At 45.7% G+C, this 12,838-nt stretch overlaps 1 protein-coding gene across 2 annotated transcripts in view; it reads left to right on the plus strand.

Moving 5' to 3' along the window:
- Nucleotides 1–1,513: 1,513 nt before the first annotated feature.
- The window catches only part of LOC144141467 (trypsin alpha-4-like), a 31,076-nt gene continuing 19,751 nt past the window's right edge, over nucleotides 1,514–12,838 (plus strand). Inside the window, exon 1 of one of the 2 annotated variants that reach the window (XM_077673022.1) lies at nucleotides 1,514–2,074. The gene's annotated coding sequence lies outside the window, so the exon portion shown is untranslated. The remainder of the gene's footprint in view (nucleotides 2,075–12,838) is intronic. The other variant, XM_077673023.1, reaches the window with a different exon arrangement.

The following is a 12,838-nucleotide window of genomic DNA, read 5'->3' on the forward strand; positions in this document are numbered from 1 at the left end:
CAACAAGTTTACAAAGGTCACGGTGATATTAACGCAACTAGATATACAATTGCTACAGTGAAGGTACACGCAGATATGCAATCAAACAACCCGCGAAATCAAGGAGGCATTCCACATAGCAGAACGAGGTGATAATTGTGTAAGCCATACAAGCGTGTGTCTCCATCCTAAAGAGATTGCATATGTTGCATATATTGCATCTATATTGCATATAGATTGCAAAGAGATTGCATATAACGCGGCGTCTGTGCTCCCCACTTCAGCCGAGAGCGCCTGTGAACTGGCGAGGAGAACAGCACGCGAGAGATCACCCCACGAACGCTGGGTAGTGTACTCGAAGGTCGAGCTGGCCGACGCGAGGGATTCACATCAGGAGCATGCTGCGATCGGTATTTTTTGTCGCTATTATTGTCTGGTAGCGCTGGACGGCGGAACTCAAAGCTTAACCAGCTCTGCTGTTAAAAGTCGGCACATCCGAAAGTCGAACTATTGCCACATTTTTTGGTTGCTGGCTTCCAAAAAGCACGCCGAACCATCGACACTGCTCATGAAGTCGTTATCGTTCTCGCGGCGTTTGCCTGGTGGATAGACCGCGTTCATTCTTGAATGGCGGCGTGAGCGCAGCAGGTCGTAGCAGCATGACAGCATCGTGCTTCTTGAACTCAACCTGGGTGAGCTGCTTGTTTGGGTTAGGCGCGAGTCAGGCGCCTAGCGGGACGTATGTGGCTTGTTTGTGTTGACGAACTGACATAACGTCAGTTCCCTTCCCCTTCGCTACCCTTTCCATTCCTATCCTGTCTGGTATCACCCTCCCCCATCCTTCAGTTATTGTGCCTTCTGCGTTAGCTGGTAAAATTGCGAGCCCCGGCTCTCCTCTCCGGCAGCATAAAAAAAAACGGTTTGAAATACCCTGAAGCGACGCTGTACTCGTGAAGACCACTTCGTACTCAAAAATGATTCGCATTAAAAAACACACCGCAACACGAAAAAGAGGACGCAGAGCAATCGATAGACGAAGAAACCGCAACCAAGGAACTCCTCGCGCCTCGTGTAAATCATACGTAGACTGCCTTTGAGCGGCGCGCACGAGCACCGAGCAAGAATGAAACCACTGATTAGCACATTCAGAGCGGCTACAAGGTAACCAGAGTGCGCAACTATATTTTTTTTACCCCTCCCCCCTACTGTTGTATCGTGAAACGCAGCCAGAGAGAGAGACGGACAAAAACAGGAACGGGCATGCCGCCTTTCTGCCTGCTCGCGACCCGACGCCCTGTCGAACTCTCGCCTCCAGTGCTGAGCGAGCCTGCGTTTTAGTCAGTCCTTGTTTGTCTCTTGCGCGTCAGAACTTTTGTTTGCGCCTTTCGCAGACACCAGCCTGGGAAAAAAGCACGAAGAATCTTAGTCCAGCTTTAATTTGATCTGTTTCTACAAGTATTCCAGATATGAGCGGACGGTACGGCAGTATTCAGCTCCTGCGTTCGCAATACAGCGCAATATCGTAAATCTTCTTTGAAGACGATCGTCTGCACCTGATCTGTCAGAGACATTGAATCGCTGCCGAAGAAGCGCCCACCCCCATTTCCGCAGCGACAGGGGACAACTGGAAGAGTGTTCATTCGGTTGTTTATTACGGATACAACAACGACTGCCACCACTCCAGGAACGCGCGGCTGTTGGAGGAGTTGTGTATTATTGTGATTTCGGTATTGCCTCAGTTACACGGGACATATTTCGGTAGGTGTCAAGAACTACAGTTTTCTTGGGTAAGCCTTTCCCCCCTGTCGGAACTTACTAACCTAAACTAGTCATAAAACACGGGTCTTTACAACCGTCAGTTCCAGCGAACGCTCCTCAAAACGATTGTTAATCGACTACGAGGACAACTGACGGTGAAGACAAACGATTGTGCGCCCTGTCCGTGGTGAAGTGACATATCGCTTGGGTCCTTTCATTTTATTCACGCCAATTTGTGCGCCTACGGAAAGCGCCAGAAAGTAAGCGAAGCAAAGGACATCTTTTAGCAATCTCTGAACACAGAACGTGGCATAGGCGAAGACGACGGCCTCATCAAGTAAGTAGAGGAAAAGTACATTGTAGTAACTCTGCAGGTGAAAACACCTCGTTGTAATGAATATCGGCACTGGTCCCAATGGCATTTATCTGCTTCTTTTGCAAGAGTATCTTTAAAAGGTGAAGAGCTACAAGAAGAAAGCTCAGTGTAGTAAACGGTAGTAGTCTTGGCGATGTTCATTTTAGCAATTAGATAATGGCGCACGTCGTAGCCTTTACGGAGAAATTCCAACAACGCCAACGCAAGCTGGTTTTCATTTGAGGTATTGTAGTATCACTTTGTGCAATCGCGTGGGTATCTAAGTGCTAAAAATATCCTCAAGGTGATAGCCAGCCTCACACGAAAAATATATGCCAGATGAGGCTCAGATGCTGAACCGTATTAAACAAAGCCGAAACTTGCGAAGGTTCGTGATTCTTTAGGAAAGCGCTAAATGCTTTGTGATGAAAAGCATTAGTTGACGATCACAAGCCTGAAAAACGTTCAAAGCGCATTTCTGCAGTCAGCTTCTTTAATCCCGTTTGCTGTTGCGTTTTATACGTTCGTTACTGCAATAAAGAAGATTCGCAACCCATTTCCAACAAGCTGTGGCATTTTAATTAAGCATTTTTAGTGATGCCCCGTGCAACAGATAGCCCGCGTTCTTAAATTCTCTTTTCGGTTCAAAGACCGTTAATAATTGGGCTTTTCGTAAAGTGTTTGGCAACATGACCTTTCAGAATTTTCCTTTTTGTTTTGTTTTGGATTTAGTGCCTTTTACAGAGAAACCAGTGCGCTGCTAGAAATCTTCTCGCCACCCCTTCACAATATTCAGCTTTTGGTTCCTTCATGACAACAGCAATTAAAAGCGGGCACAAAATGAAGCTTTTGTCACATTGGGATTTTTAAATGGTTCTCGCAACACGCGCGCAAACATTGTGTGTACCCCGAAACTGTCCATTTCTGCACGTTCTCCGCTTGAAGTTTAAGCCTTTTATTCTAAATGTGCGGCTCAATAACGCTAAGAACAAGCTCTAGATAAAGTAAGCATTTTTCGGTTAGTCAAGACCAGAGCAGGCTGTCAGCTGTTCTTCTTTGCACCAATATCATCTCACCATTGTGGCTCACCATTACAGTCACATACCAAGTACGCGGCACAGGTTTCGTGAGAAGGACGCGTCGCTTGTACAAGCAGGATACAGTGAAACTAAGAAATTATATCGTTCATAAATGCCGTCAATTGAATGAATATATCCGGCACGCGTGAAAGTTCATGTCATTGCAGTCAACATGCAAGGCTGCGAATATCACAGCTGCGCGCGCAAACCGCGTCGACTGTCGAAACAGAGGAATACAAGAGTACTCCTCAACTTGCCCCATCAAACCTACGCTAAACCCATTCTAAACTGTAGTGGATGCTAGTGATTTGAAACTGACCAATTAATGCAAGCCCCCTGTAGTGGCTGACTTGTTCTCAATAGCCAAACAAAAAGTCACCCCGAGAAGTTCACAAGAATTTGTTCTATAGTTACAGGTGTCTCAGATTGGCAATTCCCACATGTCCCGATTGCTCAGTATACAGCAACGTATTTTTGTAAGACATAAAATCCTACGAGGAAGAATCGCCGTGCACTGTTGAAGGATTACCACGGAGTATGCATCGCTAGTCATTTTCTAGATACTAATTATTTTCCGGGAGTCCTAGCCCTTTAAAGCATGTGTTTACAGGTTCAGTAAAAAGTCTGTTGACTAAAGCCCTGTAAAATGCATCATGCTGGTTCCAGGAAACAGCAAATTCTGGTCGCTTATGAGTATTTCTAGTGAGCGAGGCAAGGCTTGAACATCGGGGGCAATGATGCCATTCTAATAGGGGCATAATGAGAATATTTCAACAATGTATGAATTTGGGCAGGTTAGTACATTTTCAAAGACAGCAGAAACAGCCAAAATAACGGGAGAGTCAGCGCATCGTCCTGTTGTTCGTCCTTGTCACGTCCATTGCGCTGTTTATGTTGTCGTTGAGAGTATTTCCGTAATAATATTTCGGGCTGTGCTAACCGTAGCGATCATACCAGTAACATGTGCTATGACTGGTATTGCTGTTAATCACTTTGTTGAAAACATGATGATTTATTTTACAATGCTCTGTACGGCGCACATTTATGTGATGTAGCATATAACACGTAAGTAATGGCCACTTTATTTTAGTGCGCCCCTGCGGAATTTTACAATACTACACTATCTGAATTACGTTCCGCTATTTGTCCTCTGTCATAGTTCTCGTGGTTTTTGTGGTGCCTAAGTGGAATACATCGTTGTGTTTCAATTTTTCTGTGATCTTTCCATCCGGAATTTGTTTACAAAATCACTTCGTGCGTGTCAGAACACCAACTGGTATTTCTCTCCTCATACTGGTGTCTGCATTCCGCTTTGGAGAATCTGCTCAACTACGAATACTTTTTTCCCCCTAACTTTTCTCTACTCTAATATGATTTCTGATTAACGATGCTCGCTTCTTTCTAATGAGATTAGCATTCGAAGCCTACTTCGCCCACTTTACACTATGTCTCTACACCGCCTGTAAAATCGAGCAACCTGAGTCAAAAAAGTATGTAGCAGAGCGTGGTTCCCTTTCACTGACTTCCTAGTTTTAGGCCTAGCACGTTTCCACGGCGCCACAGAAGGGACGGTCCGGATTTTGGTGGGAACATATCTTTGTTTGGATGTGTCGACTTTTAATGAGAATAACACTTGTTGATTAAATCACCCACATTGTGGTATGTCTCTATGCCGCCTTTCAAGACGAATCACCTGCTTGTGAAACTTGTGCTAAAGTGGAAAGGATAGACTTCGATCACCCATCACGTAGTAGTACTAGTATTACCTATCCTGTTTAAGAGGGAGAATGTTTCAACTTTGCGCCAAGGGTTGCTTGGAGCTTGCAGCGGTCTACGTGGGTTGCCGGGCAACATTAATTCGCGGCCTTTGAGCCTACTGACCCAACTGCAATTTGAAAATGCAACAAGGTCTTGGCAAGCATGACGAAGCGGCTTTACATCGCACGCGACTGAATTTCACCTCGCACGGCACTTGCGTTGAAAGCTCCAACAGGCCAACTCCTCAATGTGTCCACTTTATTACGTGCGCAGGAACTTAGACGACATCATTTACGAATTTTCGCGTGGTATTCGGCGCCCAGAATGTCCCTTTCAGTCTCACCGGGCCATTTGCTATCTTTAAGATTGGAATTGAGAGACGTGTTGGGCACCTGGTCGTGTCCTTGACGATCCAGCCACGAAAACAAAACTCTAGTGATTTTTATAAGGACTGCAGGACTACAAAAGTGTTTATAAAGAAGTCTGTGCAAGCATGCGGATCATCGCCATCCTCGTGGTTTTAGTTTTCATTGTCATTCGATTTTTAAATATCTCGCGTAGCAAGCCAGGCGCCATTACCAGGTTAAAAGCGCCAGTCACATCAAAGTCCGTTCTCTCTCTCTCTCTCTCTCTCTCTCTCTCTCTCTCTCTCTCTCTCTCTCTCTCTCTCTCTCTCTCTGTTGGTGAGTAGAGTAGAAGGGTTTTAGAGGATGGAATGGTGCCTGAAGCGAATTTATTTCAAGAGAAATTCATCTCGAACCGGAATTGCTCTCAGCTCAAACCCCACCGCAGCCTAGAGGACGATCGCCCTAAAATTATATTGCCCCAGCCATCACTGATCAGCAGCGCCAGGCGATGCCCATTCCCCTTGCTTGGCAGAGAATTGGGTGTCATGCTACCACCAACCAGCGGCAGAAATGCTCTACGAGGGAACCACTCTCTTGCAAAAAGAGCGGGCCTCTTCTTTGTCATCATAATATGCATGCTAATATAAGTTTCGTCACCAAAGCCATAAGCACCACCGTCAAGTAAAAGCGGATCGCCTTCATACTCGCTTAGTGCAATTGCTACGCTAGTCGCAATCAGGCGTTAGGGTGACGCATTAAAGGGACCCTGCAACAATTTTGATAAGCGCTTCCACTCTTTCCTTCACGTCTGGAACCACTGCGAAACCTACAGTTATCGCCAGCACGGAGCGGCACTGCGTGATTTCCTCCTCGCACGAGATACGCCTTCCATTTCTCCTTTGTTTTTGTGGCTTTATTTTTTGAAGTTGCTCTCGAAAAGCGTTCATTGCTGCAACTGAAGCAAAACCGGCCTTCTTCATGGCCTTAGTGACGTTATTTGAACCGTCGGAGAACGGCAAGACCGTGAAAGAGAGCAAAATCTTTTGAGCGAGTTTACAAGTTATCTGATGGGTATTGAGCAGTAATTTTAGCTGAGGTACTTTGCGACACCCTAATCTAAGTACTGGGTGTGTTGGGTGACTACGTTATGCAAGCATTTAGGATTTCAAAAGAAGTTGAACAAAAGGGTTGCAGGGTCCATTTAACGATTAGCGAACACTTCGGCGAAACATCTGGTCAGCCCAATGAAATCCAAGCGACAGCGACAGCGCGCACACATCAGAAAGGACAAAAGGCTGATAGTTCCACGCCCGCTGGGTGCGAGGCTAGCAATCTTCCCTTTCGCCCGACGAACCGGGTGCGTGGGTGGCTTGAGGTTTCTGCTGAATCGTGCAGATCTCAGACAGCTCCTAAAGCCTTTCGGGAATTTTTGTTTTCACCGGTGTTTTCAACGCAGGCAGTTCACGTGTGTCAGTTTATTCTGTACGTCTTGTCGTTACTTTTCTGTTCCTCGTTAACGCACAAGGTAACATAAAGAAAAACGAAGTTTTGTAGCCCTCTTGTATCCTAATTGTGTGAGAAGTCTACAGTGATATCGTAATCACGTTCCCCCGAAGCGGGCGAAATACCCCGCCTGCTGTTGTCGTACGGACAAGTCGTGCGGTACAAGTAGCTACAATTGTTGCCGAATTGAGTTCCAGATCATTAGGGCAACGGAAGCTAGTCGAATAATGTGTTCTGCTAACGACAAGCATGGTATAAATATTAAAGAAAGACGCGGCAGTTCCATGAAGAACCACGGAAAATATGCGAATATTGTGTAGATATCTCATTTAGATATCACCTCATTTACTTCTCTCTATTTACGTCAACAGTCTGCGCAAAAGTTCCGTTTCCCACGCAGCCATTTTATCCGCCGACTTGCTAATGACGACATAGTGGCAAGTCGGCATGGCTAAATTTAGCGGATTGATGGCATATTCAACCTTAACAAGTTGTGCAGTAACGAATGCTAAGTCGACATTAGCCATGAAAAGGGTTAACATAAAAATCTGGGTGGCTGAGACACAATGAGAACACATTTAAATTATGTGCGTCATCATCGTTGGAGCGGGGGTCCGGCACAGTGCCATTATATGTTAACGGAAGCCCTAGTAATCCCATAAATAGTGATTGAGTTTATAAAATCGGCTTAATGGATTAAATAAGCATTCAGCTAATGGATTACGTGATTTAAACCGCGCAATGCAGCCACAAGAACGACTTCAAGAAATTGACTTCAGTGATTTTCGAAGCGTTTTTTTAAACGCTGTGCGACGCCGAATCTTTGAAGAAACAGCACTGTCGAGTGGTAGCTTTGCAAATTGCACGTGCTAGTTAGTATAAACAATGCAAGATAACACCGAAAAGTCATGAAACAACATTCGTTCTGAAACTTCACTTATCTTTGTTTCTACTAATGTGGAAGATAATAGCAGTAACAGCAGCTATTTTCAGATGCCATAGAGCTACTTTCCAGTAGTATTGATATGAGCCATTGACTATATTATTTAGGCACGAACGAATAAAATAAAATAAAATAATCTACTAAATACGACTTTTGGTTACGATAACTATCTTTAAATATAACATCATTATATGTGCATGTTTTAAATGTGTCGTTTTTCAATATATTTCTGTTATTAAAACTATCTCTTATAAGTATAACTGGAAAAGTGCGAAAAATGATATGGTCATGAAAAAACTTACGGTGGCCATAAATCATCATTGCTCAAATGAAGGAGTGGAAGTGGTCATGCCCCGCGCACGTATGGGAAAAGTGACAACAGGTGGAGGTTCCAGCCAATAGTAGTGGCGGCCGAAAGATGGGTCTAGAGGTGCACGACGACAGTTAATTATGTGTAAATACAAAATAACAAGATTTAGATGCAAAGAATCAATTTAACCATCTAGAGATGAAGTGATTCAAGTCTATGGCAGAGGTTTTCATTGTTCATTGGAAAAAATAGTTTGGTAATGTAGATGATGATGACGTATTATATTAAGCTTCAAATAGCGGCACAACTGCCGCTGTTAAGGACTGTATTCCCTTCTTCAAAGCAATATAAAACTTATATTGGAGGGAGAGTAGAGGGTCTGGTATTCAGTAAAGATGTACAATTGTACTGCCAGCTAACCATCGAATAAAAGTACGCCAAACCCAGTGCGGCCAATATACAGTCTGATGTGTCAAACTTGTCTTGATTAGGTTCAAAAAACGCTCAAAATAACTGTAGTGACAGCTGTCTTCGGGCTACATGCCTCCCCGCGATTACTGCTTTGGCATCTCGGTTACGCTCAGCAGACTAAGTGGGAAAAGCGTAATTCTAAAATCGCCGTGAACATAGTAGGGCACCTTTCCAACAGCTGCAACTGGGAAGTATCGGTGGACCGTGTTTATGGTAACTGCAGTCTGAACACAGTAAGCCCTTGGTATGGACGTACGGATCCGCGTCTCTTTCTGATAGACCCGCGTATGCCCACAGAAAATGATTGAAATGATGACGTAAGTGGTAACAGCATGGTTACACTGCTACTGGCTTATCAGTTATCAAGCAGGCGCTTAAGATGGTTAATGGTGTTTTCCTCACGCGTTAACTTGTCATTGAGAGCGGTAGCACAGGGCCTCCAGCACTTGACACATCTTTGTTTGTACTTTTAGGTCCTATTCCGGAACACAATATGACATTTTGACAGCTTCGTTGACACTATGAGGTACACCGGTCCAAACACACATCTTTATGTCGCCTTATCAGCACACAATGCCGTCAAGACTCTTACAGACAATTTAGGTGTCATAGCTGAAGTTTCGTGCGTTGTGAAATATACAGACATTTTTTAAATCTTCATTGCTTGGGGCATGGTTCAAGAAGTCTTCGCCAATTTGTTACGATTTTATGTCAGAAGCGGGCATTGGGGAACTGCGGTCGGTTTTTTTCCTTCGATTTATGGCCGTCGCCAGTCCTTTTTGAGGGTATTTTCAGCGCCCTTCGCAGATTCAGTGCACGGTGAACACGAAGTATATATAGTCACAAGATTTTCATGCGACTAAAACTGGTCCCGGCTCATGCATGTCACCTATTATCAGTGCAAATATATCTTGGGCAGTACACTCCTGTACCTTAGAGCGTTACGTCTTATAAAAGAGGACATTGCATAAATAATAAAAGTTAACGTTGCATAAATAAATAAATAGCCGGGGTTGAATACGACATGAAAAAGAGGAAAGATAAAAACACAGCAAAGCAAATCATAAAAAGACTGCTAAGCGCTAGAGAGAGCGGTGTAAACGGCAGCAAGATCAAAGTATAATAAAGATGCTTGTTGACGCCCTCAGCTGTATTGACGCTAATAATTCCGCACGGGTGTTAGAATTCACACAGGTCTAGTTACGATCGGTGTTTAATTTAGACAGAAAGAAGGAAAGAATGGAAATTTCTGTCCACTGCTGATGCCTGAATGAACACCGTCGGTGACGTGGTCTAAGCAATGTTGACAGGCCGCTGGTGCTAGGGATTTTACCTTAACGCTGCGCAACCTAAGGTGCTGTTCCAGAAGGCCCGAGATAGCTCGTTCCAGAGTTTCCAGCTGCTCGAGTTACCAAAACACTGATAGTACAGCATCCGATAAACCTCAAGCGAGACCGGCGCAATCGCGTGGGGCACGCTTGGCACTATCAGCGCGCCCAGGCCTCTGACGTTAAAAAACCACGGCTTGTGCGAACACCCAACTGCAGCGCCGTTTAGAATCGATAGAGTTGCAATATGAGCTCCGTTGCGCACAGTAGGTAACCCAGCTATTCATTTTAAAACTCCGGCCTTGCCCCAGCCTTTTTTTAAGCTCCGTCCTCCAAAACCGGCGCGGGGCGGTACCAATTTTCTCGGTGTTCGGTTCTTCCACTGAAATGTGCTTGCTACGTGGTTTAAGGGTGGCTCCAGTGCAGCTCAGTGCAAGCCCAAACGAAGTAAGCGCAGCAGTTCACTGTACCGAAAGGAACGCGCCTTTTTCCCGAATGTCAAACGTGACCGGCTTTGTTTACATGTGGGCTGCGGGCGTAGTATCAGACATCACCCCAATTTAGCGTGTCATGATCGTGTTTCCCACTTGCTCCTGTTCTCCCAATGGAGCAGGAATGTTCTCCCAAGGGCATGTAATGCGAAGGCAGGGTAGCCGCTGGTCATTAAGGGTAACAGAGTGGATCCCTAGAGAAGGCAAGCGTTGCAGGGGGCGGCAGAAAGTTAGATGGGCAGATGAGATGAAGAAGTTTGCGGGGATGAAGTGGTTGCAGTTGGCGCAGGACCGAGGTAATTGGAGAATAATGGGAGAGGCCTTTGCCCTGCAGTGGGCGTAGATAGGCTGATGATGATGATGATGATGATCGTGTTTCAACATTTCACGAGTACGTTTTAGGCGTTTAAGGTGTGTCATCTGTCGTCGATTGTGTTTTTGCTGTGCATGGATACAGCTGCCGCGGGAAAATCTTGTCTTCTTGGCCCCTCCAATCGTTCGGACTAGAGCGAACTCCGTTCGGACCGTACTCCCCCGCGACTGTGGCAGCATTTGACTGATGGTGGCCTGGGGACTTCGTTCGTTCATTGTTTGCTGCTAAGCTTTGTTACCGGGGCATCAAATACAAGTGACTTCGTGGCTGTGACGCTACCCCACCGGCGAAGTGGACGCCATGGCAGCCATGGTTGGGTGGGGTTTCGGTCGCTATACACCGCGCCCGCGAATGGGCTGGGTGTGTGTGATAGACACGAGAACTCGGAGGAGACTCGAGATTGATATTGCATGACCGAGTTTATTTCGTGACGCTCGTGTTGGCGGCTGCTGCGGCGTGGTTCATCGTTCCCGGTCGCCGTAGCAGGCATATATCTACCCCGAAAGAGTTTTTTTCTTTAGTGGAGGAGGAATTTCAAACCCTTTTTCGTCTCGCGAAAGTTCTATGCATTGGCTGCGCAGCCATCAGGTGCCCGACCCCCTTTGCGACGACTTTCAGGGGGCTTTCCCTTCATGACTGCGAGGAACAAGTGTTGTGTGCGTTGCGGTTTTACGCCTCGGACACCTTCCACGGAAGCGTTGGTAGCGACCGCACCAGCGACCGCCCGTAGTCGACAGTCAGCCGGTGTGTGCGGAATAGGATTACTGCAGACATGTTTTTCGCCTTTTTAGGTGGTTCTACGGACATGGCTTCCGCAGGTTCTACGATGCGTTTATCCATCTACAGCCGAAGCGTACGCGTCAGTAGCGACCGCTCGGTGGAAAGGAGGTTTCCATCGAGTGGCCGTGCTTCAGTCATCGTCTGCTAGTAAAACTTTCCAATGTGGCGTTCCAAAACCGTGCTCGTCATTTTTTCCAATGGGGTGTTCCAAGACCGTGCTCGTCATTTATCGTCCGCGCAGCAGATGCTTTCTCATGAGGCGTTGCATGTGACACCATTCTTGCGAAAACTTTACACGCAGCATAGTATGCAATCAAAGGCGTGTGTCTATTATCGGAGGCGATCTTTACGCATTTCAACGGGCCCTTGTCCAACGTCTTTGTCGGCTGGCCGGAAGCGGACCATGCAAAGCTTGTGAAGCAAAGAGTTAAGACCTAAAGAAACAGCGTGACGCCGGAAGGAGGGTGAAGGTATAGAGTCCATAAAAAAACAAAGACTGTAGAGAGCTTCGTCGAACAAGAGCTGTGAAGAGCAAAGTGAAATAAACGAAACAAGTTTGAAAAGCTGTGGTTGTTGCTTTTCCTTTCTTCGTAGCACATGTCCAATCGAGTGACTTCCCCCGCAATCGGGAGCTGTGAGGAGCGAATGGGCTCGGTTTTCGAAAATTTACAAAACTGTGAATTGGAAAAGTATAAGTTGTAGAATAAGGCGTGCCGCGTTACACGTGAACGTGATGGCACATCAGAAGGACAGGTGCACACCAGCCGCGCATAGAGAGGCTGTGGTGTGCGCCAGTCTTCTTGCTGACGAGTTCACTGCGAAATAAAAGACAAAAAACTAACGCAAACACGGTATAGCAGAAAAGAAGTCGGTCGAAATAATGCCAACATTTATGCTGAAAGACTAAGAAATAAAAGCGAGGAAAAATACGCGAGTGCAATATATCGGTTAAGAATTATCGCAGTTATAATTATGAGTTGGTAATAAGTATCGCAAGTACAATGTATCAGTTGTTATTAGGAATCGCCGAGCTTTCGTCTTCAAATCACGGAAGCAGACGTAAGTGCCCCTAGGGAATTTCGTATCTGAAAGCGCACGGAGGGTTTCGAAACATTACTACTTTGAATGTGGCGCGTTTCCATCACCTGCTTTCTTTTTTTGCCAGTCGGCTGAGTCACGTGACTGCATTGTCGGCCACCGATGGCAGAAATGGGCAGGGACTGCTTCTTAAGATGGCAAATTTAAACAAAAAGCTCATAAGAACGCGGAAAATGAAAAATAAACTAACTTTGTAGTGAAATACGGATTAATAAGATAAAAGTTCGGTAAAGTAACGTAGTTGGATTTGCCCCCAGTAGCCACA

Source organism: Haemaphysalis longicornis, unplaced genomic scaffold, assembly GCF_048455015.1.
Source record: "Haemaphysalis longicornis isolate Haplotype H1 unplaced genomic scaffold, Haemaphysalis longicornis Haplotype H1 scaffold_6, whole genome shotgun sequence".
In the NCBI taxonomy this organism is placed as follows: domain Eukaryota; kingdom Metazoa; phylum Arthropoda; class Arachnida; order Ixodida; family Ixodidae; genus Haemaphysalis; species Haemaphysalis longicornis.